At 42.9% G+C, this 26,274-nt stretch overlaps 1 protein-coding gene across 2 annotated transcripts in view; it reads left to right on the top strand.

The window, feature by feature from the left end:
* The window catches only part of LOC128892260 (uncharacterized), a 215,460-nt gene that overhangs the window by 142,472 nt on the left and 46,714 nt on the right, over positions 1–26,274 (top strand). The gene's annotated exons all lie outside the window — the stretch shown is intronic.

Below are 26,274 nucleotides of genomic sequence, written 5' to 3'. Positions count from 1 at the left end.
TTGCTCGTGGAAGAGTTAGGGGCGTTGCGAAATCGTTTAACCCGAGGGCCATAGTTGCAGAAACGACCATACATTAGGTATGTGTGGTAAAAAAGAGGATTTTTAATAAATACGTAGAGAAAGGGGTAATAAATACATCGAGAGTATTAATCGATTCATTTTTTATCTACATTCGACATAGAAAGATAGGAAGTCTCGCTTATTCTCAATTAATCGATGTCATTGTTACAAGTTAATAGTGTTTAAGGAATTTTGGTAAATTCTCGCGGTCTCCTGTTTGACTTTTTCGTTTCTCCGTCTGTAGTCGACGGACTGGCCGAATCCTGGCTGGATTCCAGGGATATAAATTGTCGGGATTTCGTTGTCTCCGATACTGTCCTCCAGAACTTTCCTACCCTCGTCAGCCAGACATGCAGCTCCACAACGAGGTCCAGGGGTAGTTCGATTCCGAATCGGTTCCTAGGTATCCCTTCTGGGGCTTCTGCGTTTTTGTCTCTTTTTCATTAGACATTCCTGGAGAAATATCGAAAAATGTGTGCCAGTCTGAAATACTAAAGAATATACACCCACATTGGGCCCTCAGGGACTGTAGCTAGGTTTAATTGTAGCTACAGTACGGGCTTAGCGATCCCGAGGTACCCGAGCTATAGGGGGACCAGTGGGCCACAACAGACACGTAAAGAAATGTAATGTAAGAAGTTAAGAAATAACGAATGCATCGTGAATAGAAAATGAATAAATTATTGTCCTGCAAGGAAAAGTTGGTTCTAATTTACAATCCTAAAACTGGGCGATGCTTGAAATTTTTGTTTAAGAACACTGTCGGTCACATCGTTTCCAAACTTCTTACGTACACTTGTCGATATTTCCCTATGCCCTGGGAATTTTTCCAAGTATAAATAATCTGTCGTATCAAACTAAAACAGAATTATACGAGATCTATACGAACATAAAAATACAGGTTTACGTTTGGCAAGATAATTTTCCTTGGGATCTTCCAAAAGAAAATAATCGAAAAGATTCTCTTTCTACATAGACTATCGCCTGGATTACAAGAAGTGAGAAATTTGTTGCAAGTACCGAGCATCCACGCAGAGTTCCTCGAACCCGGTGTCGTAACGATTCATCTTCAATCGTGCGCACGCCATTCTCCAATTATTTGTGTTTCGATCGTCCATGTGTGTTTCATAGTCGTGATTGCGCAACGATAGGGAAAGGAACGGGCGTAATGGAGGTGGTGAAAGTTTCGACGGTGCATTTACGTGGATGAACGTCTTGCGTCGCGACGTGGGCCTCCACGTGTTGGCACCGCCATTGTCGTAATCGCAGGTTACAACCGGAAAACGTGATTTGTTTCAATCTGCTCAGAGTAACTTTATTCGGTTCAGTAAAGTCCTTTATTGAAGGGACTTTATTACCCCTACGGCGACTTTTGCATATTTTTAAATTAGTCAAATTTGTGGAAAGATAAAATAAAAAATTGATACAGCTGACTATATTACCTAATTAATATTACATTATGGACGCTAATTCGTTAGAAAATCATTGCGGGCACTAAATACATGTACCAATTTCAAACATAACTTTGTTAAACAAACGACCAGAAAATACTGTCACAGCTATTCACATTTCGTGTAACACGACAAAGGGTGAACACTAATTTTAATAACATGCTGGGACAGAGGCATCAACCCCTTGTAACGTAATATCTTCAGTATGTTCGTTTAGCGAAATAGTGTTCATCAAAATTAATTTTCATAACATGCTGGAACGTAGTCTACCCTTTGTAACGTGACGTAGTATATTTAGGGTGTTGATATAGTAATTTAATATTTTGAGTTGCTACATACCGGTACAAGTTCTACTCCCCACGTTTTCCTGTGCCATCTCGTTTCCGTTGTACAGTTTTATAACACATAGAAGAAAAAGAAACTTTAATTCCAAGGAAGAAGGTGGGTGCAAGAAGGAAAGCGAGAAACATATTTCTCCAATTAACGAGGAAGAAAGGAAATATGAAATCGTTGATTAAATATATAGTTAACGTATAAACACTTTTCCTTGGATTGTTTTATAAAGGATTCTTCTCCTCTCTATTTCTCGCGCCCACAGTTTCATATACTTCACTATAGTACTTCTCCCTCATCTTGTTTCCAACCGAAATACCCGACGATGCTCGTTTGTAGTCCAAGTTGGTGGGAAATTCAAGCTCGGTAACTTTAGAGAAATATTATTAAAATCAACATTTATGTTTTCCCAATTTCTGTGTTCCCAGGTACCGGAGCAGCCAATCTTTAACCAATCGAAATTCAAATACGACCAATCTCGTTAATATTGCCAACTTTCTAATCTCGTTAAAAAAGGGTTGTATACACAGGAAGTCGTAAAGTTTGCACTTGGATCGTGATTGGCTTCGTAATGATAATTTCGTAGGGGAATTCTGAGCAATCTTGTGTAGCGTCAGCTTCCTCGGAATCGGAATGCCTTCTGTACACTCCGATAATGGTTTCATTTTCTTGTATCTCCCTGGTGCACCCTAATATATGCGTAATAACAGCGGGCCACGGGCGCAATAACGAAGCTTCGATATTATACGTACGCGCTGGTTGTGCTGAAACTCGATCGGACCATGGTCCTCTGGTCAATTTTCGCGTTGCACCATCGTAGACGTGTCGCAGTACATGTATTAAAATGTGAAAATTAAAAAGACAAAAGGACCTAGAAAAATATTCCGCTTTCAAAGGCAACGAAAACGATACTCGCAATGGAAACAGTTACTCACGCCGTTCTGTGAAAATTAAAAGTAATCTTGTACAATGACAAACGCATGCATCGACTCGGAAGTTCGTTATAAAATTCAGTGCTACCGTATATATTCCAAGAAAGTATCAAACGCGTACTTTGATCCCTTTCCGATCCATACTTGATCCGATGACAAAGCCACGACTTTTTCGATACTTTCATTCGTCATTGTACAACGCGATAAAGAAAACGAGACTGCGAAATGAAAAACAGGCTCGGAACGGCACACACACAAAAGTGGAAAACAATTGTAAACATAAATCCGTATAATTTTCCATTTGACGAGCGCGTTTTTCGTTGCTTAACGAGCGTAGATAAATTGCCCGCGATTAAAATTAGGGAGGGAAAAAAAGTAAACCTGGTTGTTATAAATCTTATATCATATTGCAACCGGCTACGGGAGAGGGCAGGCTCGGTTGCCAGACCAATAAACGTAACAAACGTTCGCGATAAACGAAACGTTTTATATTTTCATAAATTTCGCGTTCGATGGTGGGCAACGATCAAAGCGAGAGGCGCATTTTCGTTTGCGTCTTGATCGAGTTTGATTCGCGTAGTACGAATGATGGCCGGTGCGCGGCGCCATCTGCGCGGTGGCGCTGCGCGCCGATGGCGCCGGCTAGGAGCGGGACCGTCAGTCGCAGAGGGACCACGCACGGTGGCGGTCGTGTATTTGTCGCAAGAGCGAGAAAACGTGCAATCGAACAAAAGGAGATAAAGAAAGACAGACAGACCGAGCCAGGGTGCGAGGGAGACGGACGTAGGTGGGAAAACAGAAAGACGTAGACCGTTCGCGGGCGTTCGTGGTAGTCGAGTACGCGGGTCCCGCTCGATCGTGTGCGCGTCGAGAGAGTTTTAACCTCGTTCGATTATCGTGCGTCGTCTCCGGGTACGTCCAGTGCGTGTGGATCGGAATCGCGTGTGAATCCGTGTGCAAGTGAATAAGAAAAAAAAAAAAACTACCGCGATCTCACTCGTTACGCTTGTATGTGCGTCACGCATACGGCATTAGTATACAAATACATATATAATACGTGCGACGGAAAGAGAGAAGCGCGCCGGGTACGTCGGCGTATAGTGCACGAAACCGAGAAAGAGAAGGGACAACAGCGACCAGGAGGAGGAGTAGGAGGCGGTGGAGTGGCGGGCGAGGAGGGGGAGGAGTAACGGAGTGCTGGATTTGTTTTCTCGCACAACGGTGGAGCAAAACGGCCTCAAACTGTGGGGCTCTGGGGCGTTTTTTCTTCCTCCGCAAGGGATGTACTACCCCGTAAGTGAACGTTTACATTTTTCATGAATTTCCGTGGCGTTCACCGAGACCAGGCGAGCGAGGGAGGCGTCCGTTTCCCTCACTCTCTCTCTCTCTACCCTCTCTTTGCTGGAAATGTTCGAAGGCGTCGGTTCGATATGAGGCGCCAGGCGTACGGACCATGCTTACTTTCTATTTTCAACCTGTGCGAACGATTCAACTGTGCTTAATAACAAACTTATCGCGATACTTACCTATTCTCTTACACTCGTATTTCCGTTGGACAAACGGACATGTTCGTTTCGCGTCGAGAAAAACGACACGTAAGGGAAATTTGTTCGTCGAGTTTGAAATTTCAGTTGTGGTTATTTGCGAATCAGACTTACGGATCGATCCCCGTTGCGGCGAGAGAAAGACGCGCACAGTAAACGTTCGCACAGTGTCTTGAGCTCTAGAAATATTTCGTTGTTTCTCGCGACAATCGAGCTAGTTTTTCGTAATGTGGATTATTCGAGGCTCGTTGATTGTCCGCGTAGTGTCATCGAGAGAATCCGAGAACCTCGAATCCACGTTTCTCGCCGAAAAGTCGCTGGTCGCAGATGGATTTGGAGGTTATGTTCGATCCGCCGGGAGACTGCGAGTTACAGGGAGAAAATCTCGAATATCGTATCTCGAATAATCAATCGACAACCATAAAAATAGAAAGTGCTCCGAAGTAACGTCGACGATAGCTTTATCTGGACTTTGTTTTGCTCTTTTTCGAGTCGTTTGGTTTGTCGCAATAACGATCTATATTTATTTTCGATTTTGGAGTAATAAAGCTCTCGTACCACGTGTATTCGCACAACACAACGCTGTTTACTTTAAATTTACGTTCAATGACGTACCGTTCTATGCGACCTTAACTACCTCTTGTTATTTTTCTGTAAATTGCTACGTATCCCAATTACTCCATCTCGTATTCGGCTCAGTTAAAACGTACCATCGACACGCTTCATTTATTCGCGAAGGAATATAGCCAGGAATTAGAGGTCGAGAACGTTTACGGTTTTTAAATGGTATGTTACCATATTACGTCACGATTCGAATGTCATTGCCTTTTGATTTACGTGCACGAAACAGGAGACTATCGCACAGTGTCTTGCTCCGAAACATTCGCGCGTTTTCTTGTTTCTCCAAGAGTTTCTAAAATCGTGCGTTATAGAAAGCTCGTTAATCGTTTCACGAGTGGACTAGGGAACCTCGAATCGATGTTTCGGCGTGGAACGTTGCGGTTGGAGGTTATGTTTGCTCCGTCGGGAGACTGGGAGTACGAGGAAGAATAACTGATAAAAAGAGTCGGTTTATCGGTTGACCGTTTTTGTAGTAATCGGAGGCACAAGGAAGATCGTCTCTATGCTAGCAGAATAGGCGTTTCGCAAGATCTTCGTTGATTTATTTACCGTGTTGAGCGAGGCTTCCGCGAAAGAGAGGTTAGGATAGGGACAGAGGACATTTCGGAGTGAAAGCAAATACGATGCTTCGTATTTCCATTTGATGTGCTATTAACTTTTCAAATACTGTGCACGAGCGATCGCGACTTATCCAATCGAAATCGATACATTTTCAATCATTCTTAATATCCCGGGCTCGTTTTTGTTCTTATAGTTCTTGTTAAACGTAAGAAAAAAAAGAAAACGTATTTTTCAACGAATACATGATCATGAATATTCGGATACCGTTGCTTCACCTCGGCGTCTCGACGAGTTTGTTGTCCAATAATTTATTAACGAATATTGTATACGCAGCGAGTTTATGAATGAAATTGTTGATTATTATAAAGAGCAGAAGGTAGAATGTCTTAGTCCTCCTCTTTAAAAAAACATCCTTAACGTTGGCACGTTAGAAAGTATTTCCTCATGTTATACCTACAAAAATACAAATATATATTTTTAGTTAGATATATTTTTCTCGTCTGTATTTATTATTCTTAAAAGCAACCAAGTGCCTTAGGAACATCTTTTAGTACACGCGGTACATTTTCGTTATTTTGGTTACGTTTTTTGATCGGACAACGTGGACGAGCAAGGAAAGTTATCGTTCGCTTCGTTTCCTGTGCGTTAGCCACGAATCGGAGCAGGTATAAGCTTTGCGTGCGTTCACGGGGCCAGGTAGGCCTTCGAGCGAAGGGAACAGGGCTTTCCCGACGGCAACCGGGCCCCGCGCACCACAGGGCCCCCTTTCTTCTCGGCGACGGGCAATGGTGGATTGGATTTCGCACACAATAAAGATGACCTTTTTCTTTCGTCCTCGGTAGGTCGTGGCACGCCGGCTGCTCGGCTGGGACCCGTTGTATTCGTTTCTCGAAATCAGAGTCCGAGGTTCGTCCGATTTATTACACCTCGACCTTTCCGAAATATTTTCTTTTCATTTACACAACAATGCGACGGGTCTTACGATTGCGTGGACTCGCACACGTACACTCAGTATGTATATTTATTGCTTTATTGACGATGACTGTGATTCTTAAATTAGTTTTGTCTCGACGTTGGGAAATACAAGTTTCTTTTATTTTGGTCGAAACTGGACGCGACATATAGAGTGTCCTACCAAAAATGTATACGCTGATGTGTTTCTTTTCCTTTGCAATTTAAATATTGCTTATGCGCGAATACAGCCTGAAATTATGTGTATACATTTTTGTAGGACCGTATACATCGATAGTACGTTATCTCGAGACAAAAAGACGTAGTACAAAGCATACATTCTCCGAGGAATTTTCCACCTACGAGAATGAAAAATTGAATAATTTTACAATTAGAGACGAGAAATTTCTCAAGACTACGCGTCGTTTAGAAGAGTATCGTCCCAGTATGAAACGGTTAATGGACAGAGTTATCGCAAATGTCTAGAATCAGTGTCATCCACGGTGACAAGAGCCTTCCTCGAAGCCGTGACTTTGGCATTTTTTTTGTTGCACTTGTGGCGCAGCGTAAATAATTATAGCTCGCGGGATGATGCAACGGATCGGTGAAAAAAATGTTTATTCTCGATTTCGTGCTTTTATCGTGACGTAGATGCGATTTTGTCATGGCCAATGGAAGCCGTGCCGCGTTTTTGCGCGCGTTAACGCGTTCACGCTGGCGCCTGATTAGCTGCAACGCGACTTAGAGCCCCGGCTGGACTCGTAATTGGCATTAGTATGCGATCGTGTTACTCGCTTTGTCTCCATTCTTTCTATTGTGCGAATATTCGAACTTGGGTATAGGGAAACGGTGCCCTAATCCGCCTGGTCACCTTAACGGTACCTCCATTTATTAGTTCATCAGGTAAAAATATATTTTGAAACGGTTCTAGTTCGAAATTAGCGTAATTGTTATTCGCGAATATAGATGCAAATGATACCGAAGGATAAAGTACGGTCAGAACTTAAATATGAGTTTTCGCATTGTTAATCCAGCTTATGGACACGTTCGTCATTTGTAATTTGATTCGCGCTTGTTAAATTAATTTCACCTTGGTGAACCGTTTTCACGAGATTGGCTTCGCAATGATGCGTCCATAGTAAACGCGATTCAACGCGCAAGATTTGCATCATTGGCTACTAAAAATACGCTTTATTTACTTGTTCATGTTCCTTAGAAACTAAATATTAAACCGATTTAAATAAACGTTATTTGATCAGTCAGTACATATCGAATGCTTTCACTGCGTTGATAAAACATGTACAACCGAAACAAGACCATTTTAGAAAACTCGCAACACCTCCGTGTCCACCTCCTCCCACCATTTTATTTTCGTTTGAAATAGATTATCCCAAACGAATCACTTTCGTTCGAAAGTACACTCCGTAAAGGTTCTCTTCTTTATCGTAACGAAGAATCGCGCTTCATTCCAGCGAACCCAACGCTGCAATAAATACGGAAAATTCGATTTATTCCGTGAAGGGGGGAGGGGTCAGACACAAAGAATCGTCGAGAGTCGAACTACAATCGATTCTCGCCGCACGATACCCGAATGCACTTTTTGGAAATCCCGTCGAGCGTTTCTAACCGTTAATTGCCGACGCGTTCGCGAAAATTCCACCAAGCCATCACGAAGCGTTTCGTTCGTCAAACGGTTCGCAGGGGCCAGGAAAAAAGGAAAATCCTTTTTCCCGTGTCGGGGGAAAAAAAAAATTCAAAGGAGATTATAACCGCCATGAGCTCGCACGGTATTATACGACGACGTTAATCCGCTGGTATTACCGCTGCCAATTCCACCGGGGATAAATAAATGGAAAAATGGAAAAAAAGGAAGGGGCCGAAAGAAGGAGAAAAACGGAAAAATATCCCCGTACGGTCACGTTCTGTATGTCTATTACGAAAAAAGAGAAAAAAAAAAAACGAGTCGCTTTTTAGGTCAAGCGCCTCAACGCGACCGGCTTGCAACCCACCGCGCATCCCCTCCTGAACTACCCTTTCCCGTTTTAATATTATTTCCCGTGGAACGGGGCAATGAAGCCTGAACGGAAGTGGACGCTCTCCGCGAGTCCAACGTCACTCCGGGGGCCTCGCTAATTTTTTCGTTCCGTTTAACTACAAACCCTGGATATCTGTCCTTTCTCAAACGACGCACGAATGGTGTAAATGTGAGCATGCGTGAAAACTGGATTTGGGAAGATACAGGCAGTTCGAAATTTAAATCAACCAGGCGGGGATGTTGCGATACAAGTACAGTAGGAACTTTTCCTTTGACATAAAATTACAACAGTCGAGTAAAATATTTGTATTTCGTACCGAGGAGTTCCCAAAAATCACGATCCGCTTTATTTGAAATTGCTTTGAAACGGAGAGAGTGTCATGCTTGGGCGAAGCAACCATATGGCGCGGTGAATTTTGCACCAGGAATAAATCTAGCTTCTGTTTGGATCAAAATTTTCTTAAGAAAGAATTTGACACGCCCTGCTGGGAGTTTTGTAAAGCAACAACGTTGGTAGCTTTTTTTGAAATATAGGACAGAGTGGGCTATTTCCAGCTTGTATCGGTACTTTATTTCGAAGCGAGCGATCGATCGCTTCCCCATCGGCTTGGTCCTTAAGCAGAGAACCGCACGGTTCGTTCCCTGTCCCCTTGCCGTCATCCCACCCCTTGTCGCGAATGCAAATTCGCTGGGAGCGAGCGTATTCGGGCGTAATTGCGGTCGTGTCGCCGAAATGCTCGTGAGTTCGGTCTCTCTAGTTTTTTCTTTTTATTTTTGCAGAGAAATCGATGGCAGGGAAGCTTGATTCTTGCTGAAATAATTCCTTGGCCCCTAAACAAGCAATCTAATTAATTATGTTTCGAATATATACGCTTGTACAACGTTCTTCGTTGGTCTCTGGTTGACCACCATTTTTTACTGGTGCAATACTTGGACAAATTTTTTTTATGGGACACGTGAATTTTTCCTGTCCAATGCAGTATTATTTAATACAATATATACCATCGAAGGACCAGTACTCTGGCACTCGCTAGCTTAATATCAACAATGAAATGATAGTACGACAACTCGCTGTTTAATCATCCGGAATAACCGGTGGCGCTTTAAACATCGACTCCGTTCCCCGGTAAACGAGACATTCGAAACGGTAATTCATTAAGCAGTTTCATAAATTCTTACCTTCATTGCGCGTAATTTAACTCGCGTAGTCGACCTACGGGAAAAAGGGACGAGACGAGTTTAACAAGTGGCGTTGTCTCGTAACGAAACGCGAAAACAGTATTCTCGGTTCGAGGAATTCGCGCGCCGTTCTTCGGACGACGTTGCATCGTTGTTTTATTTAGTCTGTAGCAATTGTCTCCCATAGCCCGAGTAAACTTACTCCGCCAGTTGTTTCCATCGTCTTTGTCGCGCAAGTTTCAAACGAGAGTTTCTCTACCAAGTGAATCCGTTTTCCTCTCCAGTTCGGATCGTCTTTGTTGGTGTCACCTCGCTATCGATATCTCGGCGTCACGTGGTCGTTTAATCGACACGATTTTTCCACGCCTAACCGCATCTTCGGAGTCGTGTTATCGCCGGCGAGCACCACGTTTCGATTTTGCGGAGGATCGATTATACCGTGCCATTCGTCGCCGAGGGCGCATCGGGTTTCCATAGGAAGCGAAACTCTATCGAGGAATCGCGTGGCTGTCTTTGATCGCGAGCGGAGGATTCGGAACAATTTCGTTCCCGGAATTTTTTTTCTGGAGTACTCGTTCGAATCAATTCCTATCGGCATGCTCATTCGAGTCAATATTTATTGGACTACTCGTTCGAATTAATTCCTATTTGAATACTTATTCGAGACAATTTTTATGGAGTGCACATTCGAATCAATTTTTATTGGATTACTCATTGGAATCAATTCCTATTTGCATGCTTATTTGAGACAATTTTTATGGAGTGCTTTAGTCGAGTCAATTCCGATCTGAATGCTTATTCGAGTCAATTTTAATGGAGTGCACATTCGAATCAATTTTTATTGTACTGCTTATCCGAGTGCTCATTCGAGTGAATTTTTAGAGAGCTGCTTGCTCGAGTATATATTTTAATAGAACTCGAATCGAGTATTCTTCAGGTCTCGTTGCGCGTTGGTGGCCACTCTATTTCCGCACCTGTCGGATCTCATTTCGGAGCAGGGATATGAATCGATCCGCGGATCGGGGTTCGTTTGTTAATTCCTATCGAATGTAAGCTATTTTTATTCCCGGTTTCCAACCCTCGACGGAGCGGGGTCATGCCCCGCGAGAGCACGCGAAATTGTTCGTGCGCGGTCGCGTGTTCGCCGGAGCTTTAAAGATCGCGCCTTCTCTTTTATAGCCGTTGGACAATTTTATAACGTTCGTCGTTGCCTTGACGGTGCATTTAATGGTGCACCCCGCACGTAACGAGAACCATAATCGCGCGAGGGCTAGATGACTCGAGCGTTTTTGGAGAAATGAAGGCGGACTGTTTTGTAATACATTGTACCGTTTGTTCGAGCTACAGGTCCTTCCAGAAAATTGTACCACTCGACAGAGAGATATCCTTAGCAATAATTGCGATGGTTCGACAAGTTTTTTCTTTCGTGAGAATCCTTTTGAGAAAGACCTCTGTAAACGAATCCTTCAGATTTTCTACGTAATAAATAAATTCCAATAAATTGAATATTAGAAAGTATCGGATATTCGAGATATGAGAAACGGATAATTGAAGCCCGGCAAACACTCGGGAGATGTGTCTAAAATGGGTTGCTGTGTGATTTTCCCGTGGTGTGCAATTACAAGTAATCTCAAAGTAGACGAGCATGTGATAAAAGACTAACGTAAATCATTTCTTCATAAATCAAGTAAAATAATTTACCCAGGCTTCTTATCTACCTCTGGAGTAGATCCCGTTATGGCTCTTATTTAAAGATTATTTACAACTACGCGCCATGGGTAAACATTCGTTTCAAATCCATCAAGTAAATGTTTGTTCTGCTTTCTAAGTTACTTCTAATCCTAATCGCATTGCACATATCCCGCAATCTTTGCGATAATGTATCTTACGCTTATCTTAACAATTTCTACTTGTGTTTATTAAATGTAAATAGTTGCTATCTTCTCGAGAGGGACTCCTGTAAGGTATTTTTTTCTTTTTTCTTTTTAATATATCAAAGGTCCGGGTTCTTTCATTTCTTTATTAAATGTGTGCTCGAACCTCGAGCACGTTTTCTTTATTTAGAAATATTACGGCGGAGAAGCGGTTCTCCGGTGCATAGAATTAAAATTACCGCGTGGAGTCCTTCGAGGACGATGCGCCGCGAGGTAGCAGGTTAGTCGATCGATCGAAGGAGCCCTCGAACGGAGAGCTCTCTCGGAGGTGCAGTTTCATTTACCTAAGCAGGCTCTTAGAGGACACAGTGACGCGTACTCTGCTCTCGCAGGTTAATAGGATCCACTAATGAAACGACAATGTCTTTATTTTGCTTTTCCCATAATTTGTTTCAATATCCCTAGCTTCACAACTGGCCTCCACCGAGGTCCTGTCGATATCGCAATAAATCACATTGTCCACCGCGTCCTCTTTAATGCCCAGACAGTAAATAAACATCGGATAGTAAAATTCTCGACGATAAATTCGAATAATTCGTGCCTGCAGTCTCGTGAAACATTTATTTAAATCGTAGACATTTTCTTCCTCGACGAAGGCTTTCTTTAACCCATTAATTCGCAGTATTAAATATTTTACGAGTTTGCAGGAGACAAAAATGATTGAAATTCGCCACAGTAAATATGTTTTTCTTTGGAAGACCGAATTCGTTTGAATTTATTTGAATTCCCCAAGTCCGAGCAATCGGACCGGGAATAAAATTTTTCTTCGCAAGACGGACCGCTCGCGTCCATTAGAGAATTAAACGCCTCGAATGGCCGACGATCGAACGTTAGCCTGCGAATAATAAATGCCGCGAGTACGCTAAAAGAATCGCGCGAAATGCCAAGAATGAGCGGCCGTCTCTCGTGTACGCGGCGAAAGAATTCTCGGTATTCTTGTTAGAGGGTAGATTGTTTCGCGGGAAAGGGATTAATCGCGCGTCTGGTTCGGATATTAAGAAATATTTCACGTGTCCCGCGCAATCGGACGACGAGAGTTGCGCGAAATGGAAGGAAGTATCACTTTGAGCTTAAACGACGCGGGGCGTCGTGAATCCGCGTCGCGGATACGTGTCAAGGCCCTTTTTCTATGGTCGACCATTGTTTTCGCCAGCGTTGCAAATTATCACTTATGAATACACTTAGCGTGGGAGAATTGTTCGCGATTTTTCTGCTCGTTCAAGAAAAGTCTTGTTCAATATTTGGAGACCAGTCAGTTCGTCCCACGATAGAAGAACAGCAAATTGATTTATCTTCGATTCTATCTTTGAATTTAGAATTTACATTCTTACTAATTCATGTTTTTCATCTTATAATTTTTGTTCACTATGAAAGAACAAGGGTGAGAAATGCTTAGGTCACGTTGATTACATTTACTATTATCTTCGTACGCAGAATTTATATTCTTACATGGACAATAATTTAATGGATGAAAAATCTTAAATGTGCAATACAATAAAAAAAAAAAAAAATATAACAATAAAATACATAAATAGTTAGTTACATAAATATCAAACACGTGGAGAAACACGTGCGTGTTGGTCCATGAACCGTGGCGTCCCATCCCAACGAATGCGAGTTTGTCGACTGGGGCAAATGTTTGAGCGGGAGTGTTTCCTTTTCAAATAGTCGCGCGAGTCCTTGCATTCGAACGGGGAAGTCGGAGGGATCTTCTAGGTTTACGGAAGTAACTAGCTGTAATACTTGGCGAAACTTCCGTCGCAGTGCGGCCGGGCGACCGCGTCGGTGTAAACGCGAACCATCGCGACGAATTACGGTCCCGGACTTTACGCGGGAAAAGTTTCGAGACGTTTCGTATATTGATAACTCGATAACGAAATTTATTCGTGCTTCTTGTGGACTTTGAATATTCATTCGGAGGCAGGCGAGGGCTGTTCTTCGAGTATGGCATAAATTGTTAACGGTGCACTCGTAAATTGACTATCTGTGTCGGTAGGTGCGCAGTAATTTAAGGATGGGTCTTTATTTTATTCATTGGTCGTGTCAGTAATAATTTTAATGATGGATTCGGGACAATGGGACAATTTCCAAAAACATGCTATATTAGGAATTGGATTTCACTTCAACAACAATAATTATCGCCGTACCAACAGGAATTAAAGTATTTAGATAAATAGCAACATACTATAGAACAAAAATTAAAATTTAATCCTTCTATTTTATTATCATTAGGATTTATTTTCTTATTTACTAGAGGAGGATTAACAGGAATTATATTATCAAATTATATTGTCCATAACCCCGTGAATAAAATCCATTCTGGATTTTATTCATTTAGTATACGAATTAACGTAATAAATACGTGCTAAATAAGAACCAAAAGCAGATGTGCTTTGCGACATGAAATAACAAGATTATATTAATTCTAGAATATATTCAACGTTATGTATATTTTTTGTCTATCCTTTCCATATAACGGTAAATCATAAATGTATAAAATGCACAGTCCGGTAATAATATTAGATATACTTTGAGAAGTAGTGATTATAGAACACAAATTTTTATTAAACTTAATGCAATCGAATAAAAAAGTCGGTTGGCTCTACGAATGCAGCCAGCCAGAGCTTCCGGTTGGCTCGTGTCCGCATACTGATATGGAAATTAACTTATAATACCTCCGTGCGGATTAAGATTGATGATTAAGTAGCGCCGCGTTGGCTATTGTCTTGTCGCGCAGGTGACACAACACGGTTCCATTATTCACGATCGGGAAGCCAGGACTACTGGCGTCATACTTTCTGACATTTGACATGTAACTCGTCGAGCTAATTTCGGACGGGTCACCGAGCGTTATTCGCAGATCGAATCGATGGGAAGATAACGTGCACTTTATTTAGACGCTTTAAATCGGGATGGGCCGCAATCCTCGTCGAACAGCCGTCGATGCAACCTCACTCGTGGACTAGATATCATCGAAACTAGGCAACATTTTTCAAATAAATAGTGGCACACGGTATTTTCCAACTCGACTATTGGAGATTTTAAAGGATTTGAATCTTAATAGAATATTATTATTTAACCGTTTGAGTCCCAGGGGGTATCGAAAAAACACTGTCGAACAAACCCAAACAGCGCAACTGCGCTTTCTCTAAATGAGTAGGTACTGGGGTTTCTCGACATAAAACGGTTAAACAGGCAGTTGCGCAGTTTCACCAAGGGTGAGTTCGAACGCTAACTCTACCATGATACCTATATACGTAATTAGTTCCCTACTTGAACAATTGTCGCTAAAAGTAGCGATAACCGTGATCCACAGATTCCAAAATATCTGCGTCCTTAAATCCTCGATCGGAATATCGCTCGAATATTCCGATCCGGAAAAAATGTTGACACCACCTCATCCGTATTTGGTACTCGCGACCATTTTGAGCGTGCAGCGTCCAGGGGCGGGGGTTGCTATTAAACGAGTTTACGGGGATGAGCGCGATAATGGATTCGACGGACGGCGAATCATAAAATTTGGAAGAAAAATACACGGACGGTTTTTGCCAACGGTTTTCGCTGTCGGACGGCTCGAGTTTCGGTCTCGGCGCAGGTCCGGATGATTGAGTCAACGTACTTGCTCGCATAGCGTTGGACAGGGTCCATTTGCACTGGCCCGACCTTTCATTTATCCGAACGGACGTTTCACCTTCGTGTTCCCGCGGAAAACGAATAAATCGGTGGTCCCTGCGACGATATCACCGGCGCTCACCAAGGTGGATATATTTATCGTTGGAAATACGACTGGCGGCCGGTTCAAGCTACGCGGACGCATTTAAACTCGCCTTTGATACGTGCCAGCGGCGATTCTTCATTTTCGGTATTAATCCGCGAGTCACTTAGCGCGTCGTCCGCCGTAAATTGCTACTTAAACGATGCCCGCGACCGATTATATTCGGCTGGCTCAGAAAATGTTGCGTATTCTACTCGTTTCACTTCCTGGCTAATTTTACGCGACCATCGAACAGCTCCTGGCAAATTTTAATTAAAGGGCGAGCTTTATTCTCATCGACCCACGTGTCTTAAACGCGAAAATACTACCGTTTAGAGTCTTCGAAATATTTGTACCAACGCATTCCCGACGATCACAATCAAAGGCCAAGATTTATTTTTATTGCCATTTATATCATAAATGTGGAAATGACTTTGTTTGAAAACTTTATTATAACAGCTCTGTTTATTCTACTCCCTCTATGCCGTAATTTATCACTTCAAATATCCTCTCGCGGTTCCCTCTAACTATTAATTAACGCCTCTGTTAGCTCGTTAAGGGGAGTTGAATTTTTAAAGTCAGAAAAATCCATTCAACTCGGTACCCCTTGACTGTCTATTCGCGATTTTCATTCAGACGATAATTCGTCCATCTCCGTGCACCGCGCCATTCAGCCGGGTTCTTTCTCTCCCACGGGTCCAAAATGGCCGCCGCCCACGTCGCGCGGTGCAAATAAACGCGTTCGAGGCGAGTAACAAAGTGCCACAAACGAGTCACCGACGGTCGGCAGAGCATCGATAAAAGCAGACGTCGCGTGGAAGTTGGCATTCGACGCCGCGCGTCCCGACGCGACGCGTTCGAAAACGCACGGTTGCGGTTTCGAGGCAGGGTCGAGGCTACCTCGAGGTTCGGGGTTGCTGGCCTCCGTTGCATTCGTTGCGGTTAATAATATTCGCTGTCGATTATCGGCCGCGGCGGCGAAATCGATCGCGTCTCGGTTTCCTTCATCGTCCTACGCGATTTGTCGCGCCCCATCAAACGCAAGGATTCGCGAAAGCGTCGGCCCACGATCCGCGACTCCTCTTCCTAACAGGACACTTGCTATACTTTCATTAACGTTTGGAGTTCAAGTACCTTGTCTAAGAAGTTTCGATATTTGCACTTTCGTAAGTTACTTTGTCCTCCGTAAGGCTCTTTGTACGTATGGATTACGTGGAATCTTTTACCGAGATCGATTCTTTGCGCCAAACTGGATCGAAAAGTCGAGATACGAGCAGTTAAAGTTTGACGCGTAGGAACTCGTGCGCAAACGCGCGATCCAGCCGACGGGGATACAAATTGGCGCGCGCAAGAGTGCCACCCTTAAACTTTGACCGCTTGTATCTGAGTAACGAAGCTTCCTATTGGAAATTGGTAAAGTACTTTTCGGTTTCTTTTTACTTCGAGAAACTTGCTCAAAAATTGTATTCATTTCGTATTCGTTTCACTTTTCCCTCGGCATTCATTCTTTTTCATCCAAGTCTTGTATACCGAATGCATTAATATTGCGTTATCAATGCATCAGTGCATTAACAATAGACAAATTAATAGACTCGCGCGAAGCGAGATCGTTAGCTCGTGGTTCGCAGCGATTTTTCAACAACGGAAGAATGCGATTCGCAGCTGATCCTTTTTTGCGTGTCGGTGCTGACCTTGGAATAATTGAATAATTAAACGATTTTATCACCATCGCGCGTTGATCAGCGTTTTTTCTGCTGGCAGCAGTTGTAATTCTACGCGAAGAGAGATTCGTCCGAGAAAATAGAAAACATGGTGCCTCGTTCTCATTACGCTTGAATTATTCATAACGCGAGCGTTATTATTACACCTGTCATCTACGTAGATTGTTGCTCGAGGTTTCGGAATTATCGCAGCCACTTGCCAACGTTGAAATTCTCTGCCATTTCGAAGTGTGACCTCTTCCATTTCGAAATCTTCAAACTTTTTAGTCGACCATGCTAACGAACCTAGACGTAAACTGTTTAATGGGATTGTTGGTCGTTTATATTTAACTTCAAATACATTTCTAAATTAACACCCACGTACGTATGTTCACTTTAAAAACTTGCCCATAATTTCCACTATCTTCGAAGCATGCTGGAATAAAAATTACTAGTGGGTCTTTCTACTCGTTGAGCCCATTGTGACTTCGAGATAGCATCTGAATTGTGAACTCAGGGTCCTCCGACGTTCCAAATTTTTGGTCTTATCGCTGGATTAGGGTCGCGAGGATACGGGCGCGATTGGTCTTCCTCGATTCCATTTAGCGACGCATCCGTCCGCGGTACGAGAACCTGCAGGTACCAGTATGGGAACGGAAGATGAAACGTAAGAATTAAATGCTTGAACTGCTTCCGAGCACAATATCGTGACGTATGTCGTGCTTAATAAAATGTTATCGTCGTCGGAATCTTTATTACATAATATCCCAGTGATGCATTCACCCCTTTGTTCTCGAGTTATTTGAACCCTCGAATGGGAAAACAATTCCTCGGTCACTGTGTATCTTCTTCAATTGCAAATTGAACAAATATTTCAGATCACTGTTCTTTCGATGAATTTTTATTTTCATTTTATTTCGTTCTAAAATTATTGTTTCATTTGCAAACCTCTTTCAAGACTGCAGAAATTCTCGTGTAAATTTACCTCGCACCCTTTTGTTCGAAAAATCGCGGATATTTGTTCCGCGAGCTAGACCGAAATTTTCCCCTTTTCCCAAAAAATATCCACGCAGAGGAAAGTCCCCGTATGCATTCTGATTTTTCATTTCCACGGGAAATCCCGACGATCCTTCGGCTGGATACGTGTAAACGCGACCTCCGCAACGGTTGGCAGGGATCCAATGAAATTTCGCATCGACCGCACAAAAGCCCGTTTCTTTCGGCCGACGTTTCGCGAGCCGAGCTGCGGGATAATTTTTAAAAATCTGCTTGGCACCAGAGATGGAAACCGTGCGATTTTAAGTGGTCTCTCACCTCTGGAACCGCGAGAAAAGGCGTTTCTTCCGGAACTTTTTACTCAAACCTTTGCACGTAATTGCTTTCTCAAACTTTGCATATTTTTGGAAAACTTCTGGTCGAGAGGAAATGTTCATTTATCGGAGAAACACGAGTTATTCTTTGAGAACGCGTGTTCAGGACCTGGAACTCCAATGAAACAGTAATATACACTCTTGAGTTGTTATTTATTTTTTCTAGCTTACATAAAAGAACATGTACCGCATATAAACCAGTGAACATAGAGCCAGTTAACATTTCTCTGTTTCATTAGAAACAATCAAATTCAGAGTTCAGAATGATCCGTCAATTTTTAAGACACGAATAACCCAAAAAATGGTTGTTTCTAAACCACCTTTAGGAAATCCTACAGAATTTTCCATCCGTTCCTTGGAACGAGTATCAATTAAAATAAATTTACGAACCAGGAAATACTTTTTTTTTCCAGCGAATTTTCTGGTCATTTCTTGCCACTTGGAGTCTTATTTATGTATTGGTGGCGCGTTGGAGGAGCTGTGGAATTGGCAGGATTTTTACCTGGCGACACGCGTCTAGATTGCAATGAAATATTTCTTTCGAGTGCCTCGTTAGACGGGAATACGTAGAACGCGCGATTTTTAAGCCTGTTCGCGCGGTCTCATTATATATAACCCTTCGTCATCGGTTGGATGATTCACATAGAAACGGGCGGGGACTGTTTTTAGATCGGGGATCGTGGCCACGGGTTACGAACACGTTCGTTGGTAAAGCTGGAAGCGACCATGAAATGGCTAAAGTCGGAATTTTAATGGAATAATTAATACAGAAAATATAAGACGTACAACGATACGTTTGAAAATGTTATTATAACCATGTACATACTTCTATATGTATAGTAGTTACGTAGCAGACAAGAAACGTAATATCTGGAATAAAATAGGAATGTATATAATTTAATTTATTACTAGGAGTAACTCCAGTAAACCAACAACATAGTAGCACCTGTGATTAAATCGCAAAATCAGCAATACAAGAATCCAAAGAATCTAGAAATAAATACAATTTAATTACAAATGCAATACACTAAAAGAAAGAAATTCCGACCAAGTTCCGTTCGTTACTTCTCAAGTAAAAACAAATTCAAACGAAGATTCCTCTAGGGATCCAATCAGTTCACCTCTTTCAACTGAACGCTAATCACTCCCCGACATAGTACACACTCTTCTCTATAATTATTCTCAGAAAGATCGCTGAGCCGCAATTACCACGACAATAAAAATGCCGGTTCGTGTTTCCAACCGACGATCGAAAGTATTCCCAAGTACCAACAACTCGTTTCGGTGTTTAAAGAATAGTTTACGAGTTTCCGTAAAGTTTTAAACAACCCCCGCCTAATTGCCGCAACGGAGGCGGTTTTCTGGATGACCTTATCGTCGTTTCAATTACGGCGATTAATTAATTTTAATTAGTTTGCGCGTTAACCTTGCGCCGGCCGTACAACGAAATTGATTGTGTTTCACTCCCGATATCCAATTCTAGGCATTATACGGCCCGACGATATTCGAGCTTTTCGTCAAAAATTAACAAAAATTCATGGGGGATTGAGTACAGCGCGACTGCGCGAGCGTTATTCAACGTTGATTGCGCCGAATCAGAGATATCCTTTAAATGTATTCGTCGCCGAAGCTTCTATTTCGGGGGCGTTATTTTCACGGTTCCGCGTCCATTGTGATATCATGTTTCATTTGTTAACGTTTCACGTGGAAAGGTTGAATGTTGTTTTTTTTTTTTTTCGAGACAAAATCGAACGATTGAACTCTGTTTTCTCTCATCTTTGGGTACTAGGAGCCATTTTCAGTGGATTGTTTCAATTTTTTTCAAAGAATCTTCATTTTGGAGTGCTTAATAATACTCCAATATGATTCACCCTTTTTATTCTACCGAAAAGTTTTCTAAAGGGGGCTTTGTTTTCTTAATCAAACACAAGCGTTATGGAATATATTAGTGGGACCGAAAAGTAATCAACATTTATTTATGAATGAAATCTTAAATACCAATCAACAAAATTTGGCGTAAAGCCAATCGTTTGATTCCCTTTTTAAAAAAGTCCTTTGATTTTTCATCGATAAACTTTTCCAAGTTTACTTCGACTACTTTTTGGTCCCCCTAATATTATATTTGTTTATCGATAATGAAAGTATACACGATTACAATTCAATGTCGCAGAAAATTAAAGTTCCTTTCGGAAAAACCTTTTCATAGATGTTTCTATCGCTAACAGTGAACGAGTTATTCGGTTGAACTGTTCCAACTGTCCCACCCTGTATAGTAGATGAACTCCGCCGGCCTGTCTGCGAAAAAGTTGCGCCGCACTTGGTGCTTCCCTCGGAATTCCTCTTGCTCGGCAACGAGAGAAATTCGTTGAGAAACTCGCGTTACTTCGGCCGCGAGCGTCTCGACGTAAAATGTTCGCTTCGTCACTTGAAATGGCAATCGTTCAAGAATTCTTGCTCCCTTCTGATATCAAGAAGGAACCCTTTCTTTTATCGTGGTAAAGGCACTCGAGATATTCACGTACAATCCTTCCGTATTATATTTTACGTTCGTACATTATCTTCAAGAAATTCGTCTGGAGTTGCTCGGTTTCGGGAAAAAATGTCGTCTAGCGCAAAGGGTTAATATCCCCTGGCCGACAACGGATTCTTTGTTGGTCGGCTGGGACGAAGTTAATCTCCGTACAAAGAGACGAGCGAGACGAGAACCACGCACGGTGGCTTCCAAACGCTCGAGAATCTATCGAGAATTAATTTTTTACTCGCGCAATTATTTCGTTTGCGGCTGGAGATGACCCGTGTGCAGGAAAGATTTGTTTCTTTAAATAGAGGAGTGTATTGCACTCGTGCGTGATGCGTTTATTCTAGATAAAAATACGTATATCGGAGCAAACAGGCGTGGGAATTGTGATACCTTTATTGGAGAAATAAATAAGAATAAATATCAAAGGCTTCCGTACTCCCAACAATAAGGTCTATGAATTATTGCTGAATATTTTTCTATACACAGATTAAGAACATAAACTACTATTGAAATACGTTTTCTCTTCTGAACGTGTATTCTATTTTATTCTATTTTATCATTTGTTTGTTTGCATTCTCGTACATTTTTCTCTACTTTAACACAGACATTTTAGACACCAAACATTGCACGTTTCTGAGGCTTGCAAATCTGGATTTACACTATCTGGGTGGTCCCTGACAACATATCAAAAAATCATATTTACAGTATTTCATGCAATGTTTGGCAAAACAATTGTCTAACGGCCTACAAAAATGCATAAAGCTCCCCGATCAATTTCAATGGAACACTTGTAAATCCCTTTCTGAAACTTTTCTCAACTTGTTGAACATCGTGCCGTCTTCTCCATTAATACGGAGACCCTTATTCCTCTGGTAATTCTCATAGCCCAGCTGTAAGGCAAACAACGTCGTGCTCATCCCCTCGAACAAAATCTCTAATTTATCCCGTCGCTTCTCAAGTAAGTAGACAAAAATTAAGCCTCGGATCGTGTCATATATACGTAAATAGAGTAGTACGACTGTCGCGGTTATGGTCCTAGTTTATGCAGAGGTTCCGTATGGAACGACGCCTGTCGTCGCGGTGTGGCGATGTCGGTGCAGATATCGATCGGTCCGGGATAGTCGCAGCTTCTCTTTAAGTCATCCAGGGCCCGGGGACCACCCACGCATCCGCCCCTGATTCAACCCCAGTGTTCCGCGCAACCCCCGATCCCTTTTCCGCCCACGCAGCCTGCAGTTTCATCCACCGAGGGCACCCTCGTCCATCTTTCCCTCTCTGTTTTCGCTGTCGTTGGTTCTCCTCAAGGTTCCGTCGTATCGACGCCATCCGTCCCTGTTTCCTTTCATCCGTTCCTCTCGATCTTCGCGCCGCGCTCCTCGAATCTCTTCGTCGGGGACACCTTTTGTGCCCGCCACATTTCCCATTTTCAACACGAATTCAACGAGCATGAGAACCAATCGGTGGTATGCCAATACTGCAATCATTAACCCTTTGCACTCGAGCCATTTTTTTCTGGTGTCTACCAGCAACTCGAGATGCTTTATTAGCATTCCATTCCCACGAATACTTAGATTGACTTCGAAGATGAGATCTCTAATTTTAGAATTGAGAATCAGATCACCTTTGTCTCACAGAGGGTCATATTAGTGATTTCGAGTTACTTCGAGTTCCAAAGAAATTTAACTTAAATAAACATTATTACTAGTTGATTTGCTGCGTCAAACCTAGTGGTAACCGAGAGTCACCTCTCTAGCGCAAAGGGTTAATGTTTATTCGGTCCTGGGCACTTTCGAAATGATATTTCAATATCAATAAATATTATTGTATATACATTCAGTCCCCCATAACTATCCATACCCTCAGCGTTTATTGAAGGAACTTGTCTAAATTAAACGATAGGTTCGATAGGTTTCTAAATAAATTTATCATTGTTTATATACAAGAGTAAAGTTCCAAATAACATTATTTGGAACAGCAAATCAAGCAACACATTCTTTTATTTTATAATTACTCGAAACAACAGCGAACCTTCTTCAGAGGTGAAATCGTGACAATTTCGAACTTGCCCAGACTTTATTATCCGCTAACTTCCGGCTCGTTTGATCGCAGAAAATTCATCAGACCTAACAAAATTTTGTTCCCGTTGCAATCTCGTGGCGGAAAGTTACCCCGCTTACTGGAGCGCATTTGTAAAACTCGGAAGAGCTTTTGATGACCACGATCGCCGCACCTGATTGAATTTTCCACTCCTCGATCTACGCTCGATCGCGACACGGTCTCGCGCTGGCATTTCTTTGTTAATGCCTGGAACAGCGTCTCGAGGCGTAATCTGTTATTCATAGCGGCTCTCCTCCTATCCCGCCCACGCAGTCTGCGGCCTCATCCGCGGTGTTTCAATCGAAGAGTTCGTTGAATCATCCCGACGGTCTCCGCGAGCCTTTTCCGCTCTTCTGGTACCGTCCCAGCTTTCTGGCTTTGTTCCTTCGGAAGAGTTAAGCGTCACTCGCTGGGGGAGTATTTTCGATGTTCAGCTCCCAGAGAACTTGACACCGTTCTCGCGAATTTTTCCTCGCCCTTTGTTCGACCAATGTTTGCCCAGGCGTGGAGTGCGTCTCTTCGACGCCTGGCACGGAAAAAAAAAACCCAGGAAAATTTCATCTCGTCTCCCTGGAAAAATGAACTCGCTGGCGCGCTGGAAAACGTTACGGGGTGGGTCGAGGGAGGGGTTGATTTTAGGTTTGTAGGTTTTCTGAACGATTAGGTCTGACACGGTGGTTTCGGAAATTTATCTCGAGTGTAAAGTTTATTAGAACGTTCTTGATCTGATTCTTTCCCATCCTCCTGAATAACGAATAATATTTTTTTGTACCCATGCATCGAATTCCCTCAGTAAGCCCTCGGTTGCTGTAGCTATGTTTAATTGTAACTACAGTACGGGTTTAGCGATTCCGAGGTATCCGAGCTATAGAGGAGCTACCAGGTCCCCACAGATAGGAGAGTTAAGAGATACTGCAAACAGTATTAAAACAATGCAGGAGTGACGCAAGACAAAGTAACGATAAGAAGAATGGAGATATTATTTAAGATGAACTTTTAGTGTAATCGCTTTAGTTACACACTTTATTAAATAACGGAACGGAGGCCAGCAACGAGGTAACTAAATAAACTTCGAACGACGAAGACAAGCTGGAAAAGCGCGGCTCGAAGCGAGCGAAGAGCAGATAGCCTCGAGGATGACCCCAGCCATTATCTTCGACCGCATTTAACGACGAACGCAGTCCGAGTATCTTCGCTCTCGTTCCGCGTCCTGAAACCTTTCATCCTTTCTTCCCGGTTTCTGACGTCCCGACCTCACCCTCGCGCCCAACAAGCATAATGAACGAGCCACACGGGGAAGCGGGGACGGAGATTTCGTACGCGAGCCCGGAGAGATCGATACCCGCGGCTTCGCGCTGGGAAAACCTTCTGGAAACGCTGAAAACGCCTCGACGGAGTCGAGCGAGGAGAATACCCGGTCAGCCGCTTCCTGCCGTTTCATTTTTCATACAGTGGCTCGGAATTGCCGTGTCCTCCACCCCTCACCTGGACCAACTTGGCCCTCCTTGAGCTTCCCAAGGAAATCTGGGACCTTTGTCGAGGAGCAATCGCGATCTCGCGCTATTCGAAGCAACGAGAGTATCGAAATTGTGTACTTGTGGGAAAAGTTACTTTATTTTTATATTTTACGTACACTCTGTAAGTTAAACAGAGGGTTTATAGCGCGATGGGGTGGTTGTCTTGTTTATGGAACCAAAGACACAAATTTGCTTGGCACGTTAAATTTAATTTCGTTTCGTTTGGAAGACCTTGCACGGGTCCTATCTTATTTCGCTGTTCTTTTAGATATTAATTCTCTAACAAATAGTTTCGAGCGTGTTTTCTTTAAGGAGCAGAATCGGTGGAATAGAGTCAGTATCGAGCACAGCCCACGCCTCGTTTCGAGAACATCTGCGACCTCTCTTAGTCGGAAGTGATTATCGGAAAGAATAAAGTTCCAGATTGAGTCCCTTTATAGCCGCAATCGCGATTCGATATCTACTCTGGCGAAAGCACCGAAGTCCAAAGGCCGCGCAATGGCTTCCTCGAGATCGTTAGAATAATGTAACCGAGCATAAAAAGAAGCATCACGCGAAGTGGTAGATAAGTCCCCCAGACAGTATCGTCGTTTGAGAGCTCGCGAGACTCGGCGAATTAAGTTTCCTTATTGTCTCCGGCGCCGTACGATTTTTCCACGGCTGGAGATTCAAGACGAAACGCTTGGTCGCGATAATTGCACTTGCATGAAAATAATTATGTAAATTACCAGAGGAGACGAGTACGCTACTTTGGGATGATTCTTTCTTGCCAAACAATGGCGAGATAGGCACTCGAAATAAATGTTAATATAGATTCGGATTATCCTATACGTATTCAGGTTCTGAATTGTTGGTAACGTAGCTCTTAGACCTTCTTTTTCTAATACTTCACGGAGAAAATTTCTTACAGGCAGTCCTAACTTTTTTAGAGCAAGCCCAGATATAGGACCTTCCTCAACCAGGGTGGTTAAGAACTCAACCGTGCTCCTATAACTCCTGCTAATAACAGAATCGCTCAAACAATGCTTTACAGACGCGATTAAAATAGTCTAATATAACAAATTCACAAAATAAAATTGTTGTTTAAAGATTCAAACCACCCTCCAAAAAATTCTGTTGGCACACGATGAGTGACACAGTATGTAACACAATACTCAGGATCTTGGTCGAGTGCATTTTGGCAAGCGTTCGGTTCGGTTTTTGGTAATGTCCTGGGTCGGAAATAAGGGAAAAATTCATGGCCCCCGGTCGACTGTTATCGGTGCAACCTCCAGCGAGGGTCCAGGGGTAGTCTTAACCCGACGGATCCTGAGGACGGTCGCGCGCAGGATCCCCGTGTGCCGTTAGCAGGATTTATGAGCGGCGCGATATTAAAACGCAAGCGTAATTTACGAGCCGGGGTAGCGCGCAGCTGCCGTCGACGCGGAGGCGTGCGCGCTCTGTCTATCAATCGTGTTTTGCATGAGTAGGAGAAAATAAAGCCGCCGTTTCGCGGTTCCCACGTGCTACCCAGTATGAGAATCTCGGCTGTCGACAACGAGGTTAACCGTTTTACGTCGAACTTAACGAGCTTTCGTGCGCAACGGCGTTCAACGTTTTCGCGAGTAGATGTCTTTCTTTCACCCACCACACCCTAATCCTTCCTCCCGCCGTTTCGGGGTTTTATCTACCTGTTGAAACCTGCTGGATTTTTTTTCTAGGTGGACACCGAATG

Source organism: Hylaeus anthracinus, unplaced genomic scaffold (assembly GCF_026225885.1).
Source record: "Hylaeus anthracinus isolate JK02 unplaced genomic scaffold, UHH_iyHylAnth1.0_haploid 12002, whole genome shotgun sequence".
NCBI classification, from domain to species: Eukaryota; Metazoa; Arthropoda; class Insecta; order Hymenoptera; family Colletidae; genus Hylaeus; species Hylaeus anthracinus.
The sequence above is the reverse complement of the archived record's forward strand: the minus strand, read 5'-3'. Positions and strand labels throughout refer to the sequence as shown.